At 41.2% G+C, this 20,945-nt stretch overlaps 1 protein-coding gene across 3 annotated transcripts in view; it reads left to right on the top strand.

Annotated features, from left to right (window-relative positions):
- Positions 1-8,491, top strand: part of ST8SIA6 (ST8 alpha-N-acetyl-neuraminide alpha-2,8-sialyltransferase 6) — a 45,557-nt gene extending 37,066 nt beyond the window's left edge. For all 3 annotated transcript variants that reach the window (XM_040061660.2, XM_040061669.1, XM_040061679.1), the window contains one exon: positions 916-8,491. The gene's annotated coding sequence lies outside the window, so the exon portion shown is untranslated. The remainder of the gene's footprint in view (positions 1-915) is intronic.
- The last annotated feature ends 12,454 nt before the right edge of the window (positions 8,492-20,945 follow it).

The following is a 20,945-nucleotide window of genomic DNA, read 5'->3' as shown; positions in this document are numbered from 1 at the left end:
AAATTCTTTTATGCTTGTGGTGTCCCAGTGTAGCTAGAGAAATAAGAACTAACCCACAGGTCACTTTTAATTACCTTGAGCAAAATTATACCACATTTAAATAAGGACACTTTTGGGTTCCTGTCAGGCAGCCAAATTGCAGACTATTCTTGACTTGAGCAAATATTATCCAATGTGAAATTATTAGATATTGAAAGAAGGGTTTTCTGCCTTAGAACCCCTGCAGTACAGCTTTTAAGCACACACTTTGCTCATGCATTCAGTGAATTAAATTTACATGTTAAGAATAATGTCAGTGAAACACATTTGGTTTCTGATTTGGTTAAAACCTACCAGAATAGAAAAGTATAAATTAAATAATATTAGAATATATGTTAGATTTCAATTCAAATGAAGAAGTATTTACATGTCTAGAAGGGTTTTGTTTTGGTTTTCCGCAGCAGAGCTGTCCTGTTGAAGAAACAGAATAATTGCAATCTCTGGTGATTCCAAAATATGATTAAGATAATATAATGTAGAACATAATCCATATTCAAATTAGCAATGGATGTGTCCCCATGAAGATACTGGCTAGACCTAGCCTTGGTTAGCTTAGGAAGCCTGAGGAGTGTGGAGCAGGTAGGGTAAGTGTGAGTGTTTCTGGGGGTATTCGAATGAAAGGTCGCCCTTTAGAAAGAGCAGATGCTCGAGTTAGACCGGGCACGAGGATTCCAGCCTAGCCAGGAGATTTCTGAGAGCCTGTGATTCTGTGTAATAGATCTCACAGACTCACAGCCTGAAATACAGATGAAAAATTGATGCAGAAGGTGCAATACATACACAGAAGACTAAACTGTTGGCTTATTTCAAGTATAAAAAGCATTTTTTCTACTGTACAAGAAATATCAATAACGTATTTTATTGTTTTAATTTCAGGGTGATGATCCTAAGGAGACCATTTATGTGTATCTCAGCAGTTCGATGTTGGATTTGATCTGATGTGATTTTGTGAGCATTAAACTGCATCATTACAATAGAGAAATATTTTACACTTGGGTAGAAAAGGGAGTGACTTTTTCACACAGTGACTGCTACATTTACAAATTTTGAGTGACCATTTTTTAAAATACTAAGTAACAATTATTTGGAAAATCCTGAAACTCCTTACTCCTGGTTTAATGGTAGCAAAGCACAATCTCAGGATGGTGGCAATATGTGACATTTGTCATGTTTTGCTTCTTAGAGGATCATTAAAATATTTTGACATAAGATCTCTGGCTTTGTTGATATCACATGGTATAGGCAATAGTCTTTGTATGGTGGCTGCATGAGTTGGCAGTGAACATTTTTAGTTAAGAACTTCATCCTGTAAATACTGGCATTTGTTGATATGAGAGAAGTGATGAGAAGAGCTACAGAAGAGTGATAAATTCAGAGCCATGTAATTCTTAGTTTGTCCCAGGATGCACAGATGAGAGAATCCCTGAGGTCAGAGGTAGTTAGGTGGTTTATGGGCTTTCATTTTGTGGGCAGTAAGTAGTGCTGTGGATTTAATGGGCCTTCATTTTGTGAGCAATAGATGATGCTGTGGATTTGATAGGATCACTCATATGAGTGATGTTAATTCTGAGAACAGGTGTATGAAGGACCAGAGCTTTATAGTTATTTATAAACCACTCGACTTGCTTGTGTCCCTGTCTAAGGTTCAGTTCAGATCCTGGGGACTATGAACCTGGTTCCATACTAAAATCCCCAGAGTTCTGGTAGGGCATGGCTTGGCACACATCCTTGCTGTTCCAGTTCTGTGTCTTGGCTGATACATGAGATGGAATTTCCATGAGAAAGATGATGGGTACCAAGCCTGTAATTCAATTTCTTTTCATGTAGTATAGCTTGCATTCATATGTGACTACAGATAATGAAACTGCACTAAGCATTGTTAGAAGAATGTTCCTCTTACCATCAGCTCCAAGCTCTTCTACACCAGGATGTATGAGAAAACTGACTACATTCTCCTAATTTATAACCTGTGTAGTCCTTTAAAGTTTCCATATAGAAGAATTCCAAGAATACATGTGGAGCAACATCCTGCAGCAAGAGAAAATGAAATATCAGTCCAGTGGAAAGAATCACTTTAATATTTACAGGAGCTTTGACAAGCAGTTGTACCCTAGCTTTTACTGCTTATATGCTTATATGTTCTATTGCAGAAAAAAGCAAAAAAAAACAAAAAACAAAAAGAAAAAAAAAAAACCAAACCCACAACTAAGCAGACAAAATTTAAAATTTTTAATAACCAGATACTGTTAAGAGTTTCACTGACTCTTTTCAGAGTCCTTTGAATGGTCAGTTCAAAGACAGTGTCCTTCTTTTACAGTCAGATACTCTCAGGTATTTTTGTTTACTAAAATTCCTTTCGCTACTGCAGCATTAAATCCCAAACCAAGTGATTTAAAGAGCATTCAGTATTTCCCTCTTCGAGGATTATATCTGCAAAAAAAAAATCCCACATAAATGAATTGGACCTTATGAAATAAGGTTCAGAAAAGCCTTTTAAATATATACTTCATAAGAGCATTACTGTGCTGTAGTATTTGAAAGCTTACCTTGCAGCAGTTTTATAATCACATAAACACTCCTGGAAGTATTAAAATCAATCATTATGGTTAGAGGTCTGTTGATTGAGACACATTCAGCATCTGGATCCATTTCCAGGATAATGCTATAAGAATCCAATATTACTCCTACTCAAGCAGAAGTGTCCATAAATTCTGACTGCAAATATCAGCAGTAAAGTCAATTTTTGAAAATAAGGGGTTTTAAAAAATATTGCTTTGGGGAAATAACTGATGCGACTAACACACGTGTGGATCTCTGAGTGTCAGTAGAGCCTTTAACAGAAACAAAGACAGAATTGAGCTGATGAGTCCATCTGATTTACCAGCTGGTAAGTGGAAGAGGGGAGCACAGGGGTTTGATTTACTCTGATCTGTTCCAGTTCCAGCACCACAAACCACATTTTTACTTCCTCAGCGGTGAGATTTTTGCCATTTTCTGGCCACAGGCATCTGCTGCTCATGTGCATAGAGCTGGCTGCTGCAAGAACCTGCACCCATGTTACTAGTGTTGTGGATGATTGCCTACTGCAACATCCTAGTTATAGATCAAAGACAAATTTGCGCCCAAAAGAGCATCTCCTCTGCTATGAATCACTCACATGGAGTGTTTTTAATAAAAGCTGGGCAAAGTGATGTAGTTTTCCTTTGGGTGGTGCAAACAGCTTAGGTTGAGGAGAATCTTGCTGTATTTCATCCAGAAAGACAAAGGCACACCTGTCTTCATGGAAGGACTACAACTTATTCCAGTCTAGTGTTGAGCAGTGAGGTGGTCTTGGCTGTGTGGCACCTACATGGTTTGTCTTGGGGAAAATTCATACATCTTTTACAGGTTCTTACATTGTATCCAGAACAATTGCACGTGCTCTATGTGCATATAGAGATCGTGCAAGATCATTCATTGCTCCGACTTCATTCAGTGAACTACTCAGTGTGAGTAAAGGGGCAAAACATGGTTGTGTGAAGTAGAAGGTGGGGAGAGGAGAAAATGAAATTTATTTGCAGCCAGGAAGCAGCTTTTTTCAAAAGTGTTTGTTAGTGCCATGTTGCACTCTCTCAGTGAATAAGTGTAAACAGTGTACCATGACACACCACAAAGAGCTGAAGTTACTGTGTGTCAGATCTATTTCTGTGCAGCTACATTATTTGAAACACACTTGTATTAGTAACTGGTAAGATCATCAGAATACGTTTTAAGAGAGATTTAATCAAAAAGAGGAAATCTGTTCTGGGTTCTTTGACAAAAAGAGGTCTTAACTGAAGGAATGTGATATAGCACTCATGATTGAGAGTAAATGGAAATTTCTGTAGTATGGACAGCCACTGACTTTTTAGCACTGTTTCCACGAAGTTTAAACTTGCCAGTGACTTGAAGACCTGATCTTCCATGCTCTCAAGGCTCTCAGTGATTTACATGGAACACAGGGCTGATAAGAAATTCTTGAAGGAATTGTTGATCTTTTCTGCCCTTTCCTACAAATGCTCTTGACTCTCCATAGATTAAAAATGTACTCTATTAAAGTTTAGCTTAAGATCCTCAGGCCTTGCTCCAGACATGAAGTTAGTATAAGACATGAGTTGCATCCACTCACTTTACAGGAGGGCAGACATTGTACTCAGCTCTATTATAGCTACTGGTGCTGTGTGCTGGGTGGCTGGGTCGTGTTAATTCGGGTGTGGCTCGGGCAAGTTAGTAGTGGCATTTCTGCATCACAGGGTACCAGCAGATTGATCAAGACTTGCTGAAGTACACTTGCTGTGGGAAATGTTTTCTTGGGTAACTGAATACATTATTTCTAATTTATTTTACACCTGTGCCAGGTTAATAATAATAAATGGATTTTGTACCTGGCTGGGAATGTTTACAACACTTTTGCAAGACTGAGCCAGTTTGGATTAAGGATTCTTGACCAAAGGCTAATAAGGACCTTTCAATTCCCTCTATTTCACATCAGGAATATTCATTTTTAGGGTTTGTGGGCCTTCAGTGCTGTCACATGCTGTGGAGTGAGTATTGAGATCAAATAGTTTTCTAAAGATAGAAGCACTGACAGTGTGCTAATATTTCCACTGTACCTTTGCAGAAGCTGACAGCGTCCTTGCATGACAACATCATTAGATTAAAACCTGTCTGGCTACTTTTATTCCTTTTTCTCCTCTGAATCTCTAATGTGGTATCCTCCTTCAGGATCCAGTGCTGCTTTGAGCTGGTTACCCTGTGGAGTGCTATACAGCCCTGCTTAGTGTCTGTTAGGGAGTTTGTGTGACTGTGAATCAAACACTGCTATGCTTGCAGCTTAGTAAAACGTGCTGTAAATGACTGGGTTTGCACCTCAAGGAAAGCAGCTTGGTGTGATATTCACGTTGCCTCACTGGAGGTGCTAAGGCTGGTCTGTAGCTCCATGGTGACTTAAGTGGCATGGCTGCAAGGCCTGGTCCCCATTCTTGTGCTGCACCCCTCCCTTCATGCCGTGTCTCGCCTTGGCCTGGCTCACACGGAGCTGTTTTGGCACGCTGAGATGGGAAACCCTGCCATGGCAACAGAATGAGAAAATTGGTTCATGCCAAGAGACAGGGGAATTTCCCAGTCAAAGCAAAGGAGGAGGTAAGACCATGCAGGTGGGACTGTAGGGACACAGCAGGTGCCTTTTTTTACCTGACAGCTGCTGGACAGCCCCAGTGGTGCCCTGAAAGCTTGACCAAGTTAGAAGGTAACATCTCTGAGGGTCTGCTTGGTCAGAAGGGAGAGATGGACCCCTGAAAGGGTGATTGGCAGCACAGCAGCTGTTCTGTGGGCCAGAGCCCATCTCTCCCTGTGGTGCCAGAAGGTGCTTAAGGGATCTACACTAAGGACTCTAGGTGCCTACACTGCTGATTATTGTTCACCCTTCTCTCTTTCCCATTACAGTCATTTTAACAAGCTGGTGACCCCAGCAGATTCAGAAATGATAAGCAGAAAAAATTCTCAGTTCACTGATGGTAAACTTGCATAAACTTGCTTGTTATTCAGCCTGCCTTTGCTTTCAGTCCTTCTAATCCCAGCATTTAAAACAGCATCTGTAAAGAGCAGAGGTGAACAAGGCCTGAGAGGGTTGAGACCAGTTACTCCCACTTTGACTCTCTTTCCTTTGTCCAGTAATAAGATGACTGACATACCACCATACTTGACGAAAGATGAAAATCTCTGTCTTGAGTGACTCAAAAAAAGAAACTAAATTATCTAGGTAACTTCTGACCTTCTGTGGCTCTCTAAATTGCTAGCAAAATATTTCTGTTCTTAGGTATTAGTTGATTTTATTCAGTGCAAATATCTGGATCAGTTAATTCATCTGGGTTAATTGATCATGTACGCCTTGAGCCTGCACAGACTTCATGGTGGAGCTGCAGGCTAAGGCAGCAATCTAGGTTTAGATCCATTTCACCTAGAGATTTTTTTTTCTTTTTTGGTTCTGTCACTTGCTCTTCTGTGACAAATTTGTGGAGGGAGGTCCTGAATATCTGTGCAGTAGCTCTTCCAGGGACACTCAGGTCCACAAAGTACACATACACATATATACAGGAGTCTGTGAGATCAAACCCAAGGAATATTCTGTGGAGTGCTTTATTCTGTAACAGCTCTATCTCAAACAGCGGATAGCCACTTGCTGCGTGCTTTGAAGCAGCACATGAGCATTTTAGTTAAACATATCTTAGTATAAAATATTCAAAGCCAGGTAATCCTTCATCTTGTGGTACTTCAGGAGCAGATCTCTTTAATCTTTAGGTCTCCTAGCCAACAACAGTGACAAAGGGCCATGTAGTTACTTTAGAAGGCCTGACTGTCTTTATTTTGAATTGTCATTCTAGGCAGGATCATCCTTCTTTCAGTTTCTGGACAGAAAAATTTCAGATGCTGCTAATCTCTCAGGGTAGTCTGGGGAAATCCTTAAGGCTTTTCACCCACAGCATACAACAAGTGGGCAGATTTATATTTATTAACCTTTGTTCCAGATTTTCATAAAGTATTTAATTGGCTCGAAATTATCATTATGATCAAGTAGAGCAGAAACGCTCTGCAGCATGCCACTAAACAAAGGGACTATTGCTGTTATTTTGTGATCTCCTTTCATAAGGGCGCATTTCAGAGGACTTTCCTATTCTGGGAACGCAGCTCACCAGGGGAGTGACCCGGGGTTACTGGGTTACAGCTACAGGGGTAGCAGCCTGTCAGTGTGCTCTCGGTGTCAAGCAGATTCCAGCAGTGCAGCAGGAGCTTAACATGATGGAACTACATCAGCTTGAGTTTGCCATCGACCAAGGAGTCGGTGCAGTACTGTGATGTGTGGTGACTGAGCTCACCTCACTCTGAGCATGAGCGATAACTGCCCTTGGGTGGCAGGTGTTGGCAGACACCGGTTTAAGGATGAACACAGTCTGGCTGTGAAATACAGGGAGTGGCATCCTCATGTTGACATCAAAAGAACATTTAAGTCTGTCTTTTTTTAAATCTTGATGTACCTTCAGCAATACATCAGTGTTTGTTGCTGCACCTGGTACTTCTTGTCTTGTCTGTTTCATCCCTCTTTTCTCCGGTGAGTGAGGAAAAAACCCTCAAAACGGGTGATGGAAATATTTAATGATCCCATCACAGTTTCAAGGCAAGAGCCCATCAGAATGAATCATGCAAATGGTTGTGACAGGGTAGCCTATTGTCAATATTGCTGGGTTTAAATTCCTCACTTTAGTCCTGACAAGAGAAGATTCTTCACAGCAAGTCTGTAGGCCAACACCATGCTAGGCTTCTCAACTCTTGGCTTGGCTGAAATGTTTCCCTAAAAACACTTCCTCCTTGGTGTATTTATTGTCAGTATTTACAATACAAACCCATTATTGAATTTGTGACATTGAAGTATAACAGTTGACATTTCTGCATTTTTATATGTACTATTTATATAATGGCTTCATATTTATTCTTTATGTTAGTGTTCTTCATATTCTTTTGAGTACCTAATTAAAATTATTTTAAATATTCTTCTTTTTTAAAGCCATCAGAGTAAAGTGTGTGGGAAGTTACATAATGTCACCTAAAAAACCAGTCATCCAAGCGAAAATAATTTTAAGGGTATTTGACTGATTTCTGGAGGAGTATTTTTGTTAGTCATTTGGACATTTGTATCTTAGATTTATCTTTCTAAGATAGGCTTAAGAGGCAACTTCTGGTTTAGTTCAAGATCTGCAAGGGACTAAACAGGTGAATGGAGAGGTCCTACACAGGGCTGCTCCTCAGGAATGGCAAATGTGTGACTTTTCAGAGACTGGACCATGAGTCAAAATGTAATTTCATAAAGTTATCCTGATAGCTTTTGCCCAGAGGTTTCATTGTCTCTTAAAATGTGTATTGTTTGCATTCATTTCAGCTGCATTCTTTCCAGTGCAATTGGCAAAGCAGAGCTTATTCCCCTGTGGAGCTGGTAAAATTGTGCTCCTCCACATGCACCAAGCTCTCTCAAGCTGCTAGTGTAGGCTCTGCTACTGCTGTTCCGAAAAGGTTCCTCAAATTCTCTCAGTGCTGAACTTACTTATGTTTTCAGATGTGAAACTTGATATTGTCTGAGTAGAATGTGTGCAGCATAATATAGAAATGTCTCTGCGCAGGGTTTAGGAGGAGGCAGGAGCCCCTCAGCTGTGTGTGTGCTTTTATTACAGAAAAACAAAATGAAGTTGTATTGTTGAGTCATCTGTTACAGCTGGTTTAATTTGTACTTCGTTTTCATGTTTTAAGTGCCTGATGATTTTTTTGTCAAGGAGGCAATGGTTTCACTGTTATAAGGCATACTTAGAATTCTGTACTTGTTACCTGTTCTGTAATAGAATATTTTTGCAATTTATGTTTGGAAATAAAGACTTATTAGACATAATTGTGGTGGGATTTTTTTTTTTTTTTTTTTTTTTTTTTTTTTTTTTTTTTTTGTGAATTCCTGAGACTAAACAACCAAAAATACATCTCCTGAGGCAGCAGCATAGAAAATGCATTAGTCTGAATCCTCTGGAACAGTATCAGCAACTGACAGTAGAAATGTGAACAGCTCCTTAAAATTGTGCAAGGGAAAAAGCAAGCTGTGCTTAAAAGCAAGCATAGGGGATTGGGGCACTGGTGCGTGTGTAAATATCTGTTGCTTAAATTGTACCTTCAAGTGATTTCAGTCTTTTCTGTTCTTGAATGGCAACACAATTAATCATCTTTTGATATTTCTAATGACTTGAAATACTTTCAAAAATTATTTCTTGAAGAAACATCAAGCACGGAAAGGAACCAAACAAGAAAACACAATCATTACCATCTTCCTCTGAAAATAGCTCTTAAATTTGAAAACTATCTCTAATTATAACTAAACACTTCAAAAGCAATGATTAATGGAAAATGTTTAAACAACTGATGCAAACATTTTTTAAACAAAATACTGACCATGCGTAAATGTCTGGTAGATGAGTATCTGATAGATTACTTTGCATATTTTAGTCACTTCTGTTAGGATTTTTTCTTAATACAGGGTTTGGTCACATACAAAGATGCTTGTAGTGAATCAATTTCAAACAGATCAAGTTCAGAGAAAGAATCCCTCAAAGCATTTACTTTTTACTTTTGTGCAGAAGGCGGTTGTAGAACTTCTGTGCCACTTACCGTGACTTCTCCAAATAGAAGCTGACTGCCTGGTTAAATCAGGTCAAATATGTACGTGCAGCTGTTTTGTGAGGAGGACTGTTATCCTTTAGGGCCCTCTAGGGACTGAACTGCAATTGCCAAATTTTATTGCAGACAGAACAGAGGCTTAGAACTGAAAGCTTCTGTTTGGCCTCATGGACCATCAAGTGGCCCTGCCTGAAGATTAAGATCTGGATCTTTGTGGCCTGCCTCCTTCCCATAGTACATGAGTCTTTCGCTGATGATGAGAACCAAAAGGTTTCTTTTGTTTGCTGTGCTGGCAGCTGGAATGGCATATATGAGTGATGCAGATGCAAATGTGACCCCATAATCAGAGAGGTTCTAAATCAGAAGTGTGATTTCTGCTGAGGGAAGTGTCTTAGATTGAGCTTAGCCATCTCAAATATTTATGAACAGCTACATGTTGAAAGAGCAGCACTGCCAGGTGATTAGGACTGCTTGGTCCAAGTACAGAATAACTGAGTGCAGCCCTAGACAATTCATTGCCTTGCTGTTATTCCCTGTTTAGAAGGGGAGCAATCTGGGAAAAGTCAGCTGGGCAAGAGGATAGTGCGAGGGAAGCGGTTGCGTGCTGAGGTTGTGCCTGTCACGTAGTTATCGTACCTCTGGATCGCACCGAGCTCAAACCATGCTCCGAGGGGCACAACACCTACCAACCATCAGGGTGACACTCCTGCTGTGAGAAACACCTGGTCACTGCTGTTGGAAGGGCTTTGGAAGGAATGTTCCCAGGAGCAATTATATGGTCCAAGACCAGGTTAGGTTTTCCTCTTGCCTCTGTTAGGCAAAAAGCGTCATGTTAAGATTTTAAAACATGAGGGCACTGGCTTAGTCCAGAAGAAGAGAATGGCCAAAGTCCACAAGATAAAAGCCATGGCAATGAGCTAGGGAATCTGGAATCATAGTCACAGCCTAGCCAGCAGCTGGAAAAATACACAAATGGGCTGAGGAAGTCATCAGCATTTTAAAAAGTGAGGAGAGATTGCCTCCTTCTCAAGGATCACAGTATGCCCATGTTCTGTTAAGTAAATGAGCCTGAGTTTTGAGATACGTGGCTAAGTTTTAGCATGCCTCTTCCATCCTGTATCAAGTGTCTGTGTCAGCCTCACTCTACACCAGAGCAAATTAATACTGAATAGGAATGTTAAGATCTCATAGCCACTGCAGACTGATAGATAGAGCCATTTGATTAATGGAGATACCATCATGAAAGCATTAGTTCTTAAGTATAGTACTGCAGATCTTTTATCATGTAAGTGAAAAAATAAAGAGACCCCAATGAGGACTGAATTTAAGCTGCTCTCTGCTTTCTACAGCACAGGGAAGCAAAGCTGAATTAGTCCAGGAGCTCACATACTGCTGCTGTCATCGGAGGAAGAAATGCTGGATGTGCTGGGAAAATTATATAAGCATTAGAAAATGGAATAACTTTCATATTTGAAATCGCTTTTATTAGGTAATTTGAGAGACTGTTAAGGCAAAAATATTCTGATTGAATTTTAAGCACAGTGCTGCTTGTGTAAATCCAGCCCTGCAGGGACATTGGTTCTTTTTGTTTAGCTTTTAATCTTTGTAAGGACAAAAATTGCTCTTTTATTATGTGTTGAGTTTTAAAAAAGTGAAATCACTGACTAGAGGTCAGTTTGAAGTGCCCCTTTAGTACTGATATTTTCTCTTGAGCAATATGCATTGTGCAGAACCTTTTGTGAGCCAAAGCAGACACCAGGAGTGGGCTGCAGCCTCCCAGTGTGTGTGCCCTCTAACAGAGCAGGGCCACGGCTCCTCCCTTGGGGCTGTGACCAACCCCCACCCTCGGGTTCCTGCCAGGAAAGTAGAAATGATGGGTCTGAGTCACCTGTAGGACAGGAGGGAGTTGAGGTGAGTGATGGCATGCTGCCTCAATAAATGTCCTGAAGTTGGATTATGACATAAAAGAGAAGCAAAAGGACTCTTCTCTAGCTGGATTTTAAATTAGTCAGTTCTCTTAAAAAAAAAAAAAAAAAAAAAAAAATTAAAAAGAGTTTTTAAACTCTCAGTAAAGGTTTCAAGGCTGGATTTAAAAAAAAAAAAAAAAAGACAATGATGTTTTCTGGGGCATTGGTGTAGAAGAGTAAGAGAAAAGGTTTAAGATAGTCTGGATATGCTTGTGTGTGATACATCATGGAGAAAGGTTATGAAGGAAGATGAGGGGGTGTGATTATTAACTGGCAGAGGGAGTGACCTAAAATGGAAGATTCAGTAGTCTGACGTTGAATTCACAGTTTTCCATCAGATGCTGGTATAACTGTTTTAAAAAGCCAAACCTGTTGAAGCACTGAGTGGGTGAGAGTGAGAGGCAGATGGGCACCTCACCTTGCTGTAAAGCTGAGTGAGGTGACAGGAGGAAATAGCTCAAGACTCATCTCACCACCCACAGTGTCCAGTTCAAGGTAGGGAGACTTTTATGCCAAGCTCTATGGTCCTTAAGTACAGGAGACTCCTTCATAATCAGTGACTATCTATAAATTCCTACATCATGAACACCTACATTTACTAGATCAGTCCCATCATGTCCTGCACTTTCCCTACCTACCTTGAATATTTTTTCAACAGTGCCTGAATCATAGAGCTCTGAACTCTGATGGCTCTATTTGCTTTGCAGATAATACAGATAATAATTTCTAGGATGAAATCTCTTTTTCTGAATACATTTAACATCTTTCAGAACAGTCTAAGACAGAAACTCTAAGAACATTAACTTAGAGCATTTTTCAAGTTCATCTTACTTGCAGTCCATTAAAGTAAAGTGACAACTGAGGTATGACATGAAGTAATTATACTGATTGTGTTGTATGTGCTCTGCAGGAGCCGAATGATTAGCTGAGGATATTAATTTTGAAAGTCAGACAGAAAGAGATCAGCTGAGATGAAAGATCACTGCAAAGCGACCTCAGACCAGGGGGAAAGAAAGAGAGGGGAATGTGAGCCTGCTGAAGAGTTCAATGCTGTACAGTCTACCAGTGAACTGAAGTAGAAGCATTTTAACACCAAAGGTGGTTTCCATGGAAATGACTGCAGGTGTCATCACTACAGTTCAAAGTCACCACTGTGGATTCCCTTTATGGTCATGGAGAGAAATGGTGTATAATACAACCGGCTTGTTTTAGGTGTCCAAATCCCAGATTCCCTGGTTTATGGAGGGAGTACAGAGCTTGGCCGTCATCATCAGTGTGCTGGCCCATAGTTCAGTGTGCCACCCTTGGGGAGTGAGTGAAATGCAGGTGCAACCCCAGGCTGAGCAAGCACCTTCCTTATTCATACACAGCAGTGACTTGACTGAGGCCTGACCATTACCCTGTGGCATTGCACCTCCTGAGCAGGGAAATAGTGGCTAAGTAGCAGACTATATAACATCCCTTAGAGACAGCTTTTAATGAGATCAGGTTGGTAAGGATTCGCTGAAAGAGAATAGGTATAGATTAACCTTTGTGAATAACAAACCTAGTGAACTTAATTTCTTTGACCTCTAAAACAATTTTCACACTCACAAAAAGTTCATCAGAATGTAGAAGCTCTTTATCAAATGTTCACTGTTGAAATCAGTTGTTGGAGTTGTGTGCTCGAACTGCTGTGCAGCCCCGAATAGACGACACATTAAAGGTGGTTTAATCTGATTGTACTTAGTTTGTCAATCCAGCAGTGCAAGTCAAGCAGCTTTCACTTAGGGATTTTCACTGCTTCGCTTGGATAAATTCATTAGCAAGGCGTAAAGTAACTGCGAGTCTGAGGGACTTTGGGAGCCGTGGGGAGTTTCCTGGAGGTAAGCAACAGTAACCTGGAAGCCAGTTCTCAGTGTAACACAATGCTACAAAGAGAATGTCATGAAGCTTGACTGGGCAGTGTATCCATTGAATCTGGATACCCACACTCAGAGAAGAGGCAAGCCGTAGTAAAACAGTAATTTTGTGCTAAGAGGGACACTCCCCCACACACCCCTCCTCAATAAATTCCCCATGGCTTCATCTGTTATTTGTCAGAAAAATTGTCAAACTACTTCACTGAAGTGATGACTTGGCCAAAAAACAATGTTCTGGCACACCTACACAAAAACAAAAGTCTGGAATCATCTGGGTTATCACTGCTACTGACTCACAGACTTCATGCAAAAACACAGGCACTCCCTGAGCTGAAGGCCCTGGGCTCACATGTCCAAGGATCCCTGGTCGCTTGTGGTTTTGGCTGTTTGGCTCTGTCTGGACTGAAGAAAAGCCTGGCCTATCCAGCCTGTCCCAGGGTAGCCATCTGGGCTGCCTTCTGTAATCAGAAAGAAGGCCCTTTATCCCATCTATCACTGTGCTGTTATGCCCCCCCCACCCCACCCCTGACAGCAGAGTTTGAGCAGGAGGTTGAGGGTTTTGGAAGCAAAAGAAAGTGAAAATATCACCTTGCTTACTGGTTGTATCCTTTCACAGCACCATTAATTGCATCAGTACTCCAGCCTGTGCAGCACAGGCACTATCCACAGGCGATAGTGAGAAGGGGTGCCAAACAATTCATGGCCATCTTTTCTCACTTTCCACATACCTGGAAATGAGGTGAGGCATTTCAGTTCCAATGGAAGGATGGCTTTGTAGGGAACTTTTCCATTTTTATGTCGTGGGAGTAGACAGCAATCCCTGGCTTTCTCTATGGCAAAGCACTTAGTCCTATATTATTCCCTGTTTGAAATGGGACAGTAGTGCTTGGTCATCTCCCAGTAGTGTTATGGGAGTAGACAGTACATCCTGAAGTTTATTTATGTCCTGTATGATGAAGACCATGCATGACCTGCAGACAGACAGTATTTCCTGTCCCTGAAAATGGCAGTTTATCACTTGCTGCTGTTTCTCACGCTGCTTAATCTCTGCTTAGTTGGCTGTGACATAAAGCATAACTGGACAGTTTAGGCATATAGTACTGTTATTATGAAATTTAAATCACAATGCTAGAAAACATCAAAACATCAGGGAGACAATTTAACCATTTTGATCAACCTTTCTCCTGCATTTTCTTACTATTAATTTTCAACCAGAAGTATTTCTTTTGTCCTGTAGTAATCACCCATCTCCAAGAAGCGAAAATACTCTTGCAAAACTAATAAATGAGAATCTATTTGCAAAGATATTTATTTATGCGCCTGGCACTTCAGGGTGCTTAGAGGGTAATCTCAAACTGTGAGCTCTGCACTGTGTAAATTTAGAAGCGATTTTTCTAAATGTCAAGTATTTATTACATGAAAAAAAAACATTTGGAGTGTAGAGCAGGTCCCCAGTGATATACAGTGCATTTGGGGAAGAACTCCTTGGATGAATAGATGGATGAATAATATTTGAGAGATGAAAAGCATATCCTCTATTTGAAATTGCTTTGTGTACATGGAAAGGAGCTTGAACGAAGGTAGAAGACCAGTTCAGTACTTTCTTTTGTATCATGCATAAAATAATGGTTTTCCAAACCTTTATAACCTTTATACCAATCTGTCTTTTCTCATCCTGCAGGACTTCTACCATGTCTGCTTCTCCTTACCCTCATAACAGCTCCAGCAGGCTTCATTCACACCACAGAATGCAGAATTTATTCATGTAGGATTTTACCCATGCAATGCCTTACCTTAAACATCAACATAGCTCCAAGTCTTGGAAGCAGTAAATGGCAACTGTCCAGCTGGAGGCTGATGATATGGAATATAAGGGACACTGATCTGTTGTTCGAAGCCTGTGATGACTGTTGTTTTGCATGGAAATATAACCATCAGAAGCAAGGGAAGGAAAAATTGAAGGAGGCCTTACAATGATATCAGCCAGCTCCCTCAGCACTCAGTGTACATCCTCTTGGAGCTTAGGGGTATGTCCAGTTTTAAATGTTCTCTAACCTGATTCTCTTCCACCAAGGTACAAATTTCTTGCTCCAATCTTTCATGCTGTTCTCTGGGGGTTCCTGAATTGTCTTTTTAACAAAGGCTGAGGTGAAGAAGACATTAAGTACCTCAGCCTTGTCCATGTCCTGTGTCACCAGAACACCTGCCCCTTTCAGCAGCAGGCCCACATCTTCAATAGTCTTCTTTTTTGTCCCATATGTTATGGAAGCTTTTCTTGTTGCTCTTGACATTCCTTGCCAGAGTCAATTCTGGATGGCTTTGACTCTTTCCTAACCATGTCTGTTTGCTCAAAAGGTGTCTCTACAGTTATCACATGTTACCTGATCCTAATTCTACTTTCTGCATACTTAATTTTGAGGTCTGAGTGTTTTCCAGGAAAGCCTTAGCAATCCACACAGGCCCCCTGACATTTTTGCTTGACTTCTGTTCTTTAGGAGGGATTGTTCTTAAGCATAAGGAAGGTTGAATATCAACCAGCTTTCTCGGACCTCTCTTCCCTTTAGGCTTCTATCCCATGGGACTCTTTGAAGCGGATCCCAGAAGAGACTAAAGTCTTCTCTCCTAAAGGCCAGGGTTGAGATCTTGGTCTTTGCCCTGCTCTCCTCTCAGGCTACTTAACTTCACCATCTCTTGATCACTGCAGTCAAGGCAGTCTTTGACTCTCACATCCTCAGGGAGCCTTCCCTTCTTTGTAAGTGTGAGGTCCAACAGGGCCCCTCTCCCTGCTGGCTCCTCTATCACTTGGGTCTGGATGTTTTCATCAGTGCTCTCCAGGAACCTCCAAGGCTGTGCTCTTTCTCCAGCAGGTATTGGTATGGTTATAGTCTGCTGTGAGCACCAGAGCCAGTGAATGGGAGGCTGTGAAAGGCCTCATCTACTTGTTCTTCCTGATCAGAGTAGACACCCTCTACATCAGGCACCTCCTTCCCCACAAAGGTGCCTGATACCTTGTGCTGGGGCTGCTCCATCTGTCATTCCACAGCAGCCTGCCCTCTTCCCTGGTTGGGGGAGGTGGGACAGTCCATGGTGGTTAAGTCATTCCCTGTCAGCCCATGTGGGGAAAACCTACAGTGCTTGTTTATCTGATGACTGTAAGTCAAGGTCTGTGGATAGAAGTGCTATGTTTTATTAGTCCATCTAATAAAGTTCAGGGAAAATGACAAACTTTCATCTGAAAGCTTTTCTTCATGTTTGAAGGAGATGATGTGAATTTCAAAGCAATTGTTCCAAATTCAGTCAGGTATATAGGAGCTCTACTACCTACTGAGGAAAAGGCAGCCAGAGAATTATGGGTTAGAGAAGAGAAAAGCTGAAAATATATTTTGCACAGGACAGAGAGAGACAAGTAATTTACTGTGAGGAAAGTGGAGAGTTTAGTGGGGGAAAGGATACAGCAGCTGCATGACATACACATAAAAACAAACAAACAAACAAACAAAAATTAAAATGCTGATTAGACATGAAGGTATTTTTTGAGACACTTTATGTCCTGGTTTCATGTGGGAATAGAGTTCATTTTCTCTCTAGTGTCTGGTACAATGCAGTGTTTTGGATTCAGGATGAGAATAACATTGATAACACACTGATGTTTTGGTTGTTCCTGAGCAGTACTTGCACTGAACCAAGGACTTTTCAGTGTCACACGCTCTGAAAGTGAGGAGATAGCTGGGACAGAGAAGAGCCAGGACAACTGATGAAACTGGCCAAAGGGATATTCCACACCACAGGACCTCATGCTCAGGGTATAAACTGGGGAGGAGTTGACCTAGAGGGGAAGAGCTCAACTCAGGGACAGGCTGGGCATCAGTCAGTGGGTGGTGAGAAATTGTATTGTGCATCACTTTTTTTCTCCTGGCTTTCATTCTTCTCTCTTTTTCTTATTGTAATCTTTCTTTTCATTGTAATTATTATTATTAGTAGTAGTAGTATTTTATACATTGTCTAAATTATTAAACAGTTCTTATCTCAGTTCCTAGGTTTTACTTTATCTGATTCTTCTCCTCATCCCACCAGGGGTGAAGGGGCAGGGAGCAAGCAAGTGGCTGTCTGGCACTTAGTTACCAGCTGAGGTTAAACCATGACACCATATTAAACTGAGAACTGCCCACTATCATGCTGAAAAGCCTTCAAGAAAGAAGAAAAGGAAAAGGAAAAGGAAAAAAGGAAAAGGAAAAGGAAAAGGAAAAGGAAAAGGAAAAGGAAAAGGAAAAGGAAAAGGAAAAGGAAAAAGGAAAAGGGAAAGGAAAAGGGAAAAGGAAAAGGGAAAAGGAAAAGGGAAAAGGAAAAACCTCACAGAAAGTACCACTAAAGTTTAAAAGGACAGTGTAAGGAAATACTAGACTTTGATGGAAGTCGTGTCCAACTGGGAAACCCAGGAGAATCTGGCAGTTGAAAAGTAGATCTCTAATGCTATAGTTCAAATACCTTTTCAAGTGGCATGTTGCCAATAAAAAACGCTTTCAGGCACATCCAAACCATGATGTCTGCCAGAAATTCAATGCAGCTTCAAGTGAGATAGTCAAGAAGTAGAAAGATTACTCAGCAAAAGTTAGAAAAAGATTAGATGAATGCAGCTCATTAAGGAAAAGGTGAAGGAGCCCCCTGAGACAGATGAAGAGCAATCTCAAACTGAAAAGGTTTTGAAACAAATCAATACTTTGACAGGCAAGAAGGCAGAATGGCAACCATCAAGCAGTTCTGCAGCAACTCAGCATGAAACTGTTAATTTGTGAACTGCAATGCATCTGGTGTCAGAGGAACAGACAATGGTCGGTATAACTCAAGACTCAAGAAGGGTGATGCTGAAATCTAGAGAGCAATAACACTAATGTTTTTACCTGGCAAGATCAGGAGGAACTGTGAGAGCAGATGTGCTGCGTAGGAGTCCACATGCACCTTTTTCCCAGGAAAGTCACGTCTCATGGATGTGGTGGAAACATCTATAGGATTATACAAGCTGTACGTGTAACGGTGGTGCAGATGGAAGATTTTGTCAAAATACTTTGTGTAACAGCAATAACTTCAGATTTCTAAGAGATACAGAGGTCACATTCTCCCAGGTTTAAGCTAGAAGGCACAAAAGGACAGAAATAGTGGAGAGCCTTCACTGTGGATGGAAGCTGTCAGTGGGCTGCCACAGGTATTTGCACATTGGACTTTACCATTCAATACATTCCCCAGGGACATAGCCAAGGCTGTCTGGCAGGTTGACAAAAGAAAAAAGGGCAATCAAATTAATGCTGAGCTCAAAGATGCAGAAGGGTGTTGTGTTCCTAGATAACTGAGTGATCAAATGGGGAATGAAAATTTAATGTCAGTGACGGGAAAGTAAGGGGAAAAAATAACTCTTAGCTATTTGTCCTTAGGAAGCAGCTCTTTGAGCCACTTTGGATAACTTTCTGAAAACATCAGCCCAGTACTGAGCAGTGATCAAAAAAGTAGCTAGGATATTTTTACTTACTTTGAGCACAAAACAGGAATTCTCATTATGTCACTGTATTGCTCTGATGCTCATGTTTTGAAGATCACATGTTCTTAGTCACCTTGTTTTAAATAGATCATAGCAGAACTAGAATGCAGAGTAGAGTGGTAAGGATTAATTAGGGTTACAGAATGACTTCCTCATGAGAAGGCACTATAGATATTGAAACATTCAAATGTGCTGGAGGAGAGCAAGTAGAGCATCATAGACTCACAGAATGTTTTGGGTTGGAAGGAACCTTAAAGATCAAGTAGTTCCAACCTCCCTGCTATGGGTAGGGACACCTTTCACTAGACCAGTTGCTCAGAGCCCCATCCAACCTGTCCTTGAACACTCTCTGGGAAGGGAGATCTGTCAAATGAGGGATAACATGGAGGGGGTTGAGCACAGGATGATTATTAAACAGGTTTCATAACAGAAGAACTCCTGGAAAGTCAGCAAAATGATCAGACAATAAGGATAAAATCAAAAGGCAATGTTATGATATACTGTCATATTATGAAACACACTATTAGAAACTAAAAATACAAAACTATTCAAGTCAGACAACTTCATCAGTGGTCTGGATAAAGCCACTGGCTCAAAAAGCCCCTGAATTTCTCTTTGCCTCAAAATAAAGGCTGTTCCAGGAATTCTTATGCCCTTTTCCCCATCAATCTCTGTAGAAGGCCAGGCAGATCACTGGCTTGACCCAAAATGGCTTTTCTTATGTTGTAGAGCTCTGGCCTTTACTTCTCCCAGCCCCCATCTGCCAGGCCACCACTTTCTGTGGATCCTTTTTATCACCAGTCAGTATAATTTCATACGATGAAGGTAAGTTTTCTGGAAGAGGTGATCCTTCCATTCTGCACAGCCCTGGTGAGACCCCTCTGCAATGCCATGTTCAGTTCTGGGCTCCCCAGTACAAGAAAGAAATGGATGTACAGGAACAAGTCAAGCCAACAGCCATGAGAACAACGAAAAGCTTGGAGTACCTGAAATATGAGTAGAGGAGGCTGAGAGAGCTGAGACTCTTTGGCCTGGAGAACAGAAGGCTCAGGGGGATCACATCAATCTACACAACATAAATACCTGGTGGCAGAAATACCAAAGACAAAGCCAGGCTCTCCTCAGTGGTATCCAGGAGAAGGGCTAGACACAATGGGTATGAAATTAAAAACAAGAAATTCTGTTAACATATAAGAAAAACCTCTTTCACTTTGAAAATAACTGAATACTGAACTGGATTTGGCCATGATAAAAGCATACCCTACCAATGCAAGAATTTTCCACTCCGGACCCCTCCTAGATCCAGTATTTTTTAGCCTAAAGGATTAGGGAAAGTACTTTGTGTGGTACAGAAACACACCTCCACATCCACCCAGCTGCAGGGCACTAAGAGCTGAGAGGAAAAGTCAGAGGCAGCAAAGCAGGTATGCACTCCAGCAAGCATCATCAAAGAAGGACTGCTGGAGCAGAAAGTATGTTTGCAATTATGATCTCCAATTTGCAAAATAAACTTTAAAAATATTATTGTAATAGTTTACAGTAGGTTGGAGCCAAGATATATTTGCAGTAGTTAAACAATAGCTAGAGATGGGAATGGAAACCTGGCCTGCACTCCATGTATTGTAAAGCTGGTTGTGTAAAAGGGCAGAGATCTTCTAGCTCATATATTTCTTGGACACCCATGAAGTCTATAAGGTGTCTTAAGTTGGGAGATCTGGGCTTCAAACCCTCCCCTTAATTTGGAAAATATGGATCTTGAATCTGGGTCATTCTCAGGTCTTGTATATGGCCTCCACCCCACTGCCAGGTACAGAGACACACACCCACATCTGAATTTCTGCAAGACAGTCTGGCCCAGATGGAGTTCACTATCTTCACAGCAGCCCTGGGGGTGCTGTGCTTAGGATGTGTGACTAAAACAGTGTTGATTGTGCACTGATGTTTCGACTGAATAATGCTTACAAGGCATCAAAGCTTTCTCTTTGTTTCCCACTCTGACCCATCAACAAGTCTGGCTGAGGGTAGGAAAGAGACTGGGAAGGAACACAGTTGGGACAGATGACCTGAACTGGCCAACAGGATATTCCATACTATACAATGTCGTGTTCAATCAGCTCAATCATCAGGAAGAAGAAGGCTTCCAAGGCGGTGATTGTTCAGAGACCAGGTGGGCCTCCATCTGGCTGTGGGGCGTAGTGCGTGATTGCCTTTATTTTTCATGGAGTTTCCCCCTGCTTTTTTCTTTACCTATTAAATTGCCTTTATCTCCACTCACCAATTTTC

Source organism: Hirundo rustica, chromosome 1, assembly GCF_015227805.2.
Source record: "Hirundo rustica isolate bHirRus1 chromosome 1, bHirRus1.pri.v3, whole genome shotgun sequence".
Taxonomy (NCBI): domain Eukaryota; kingdom Metazoa; phylum Chordata; class Aves; order Passeriformes; family Hirundinidae; genus Hirundo; species Hirundo rustica.
The sequence above is the reverse complement of the archived record's forward strand: the minus strand, read 5'-3'. Positions and strand labels throughout refer to the sequence as shown.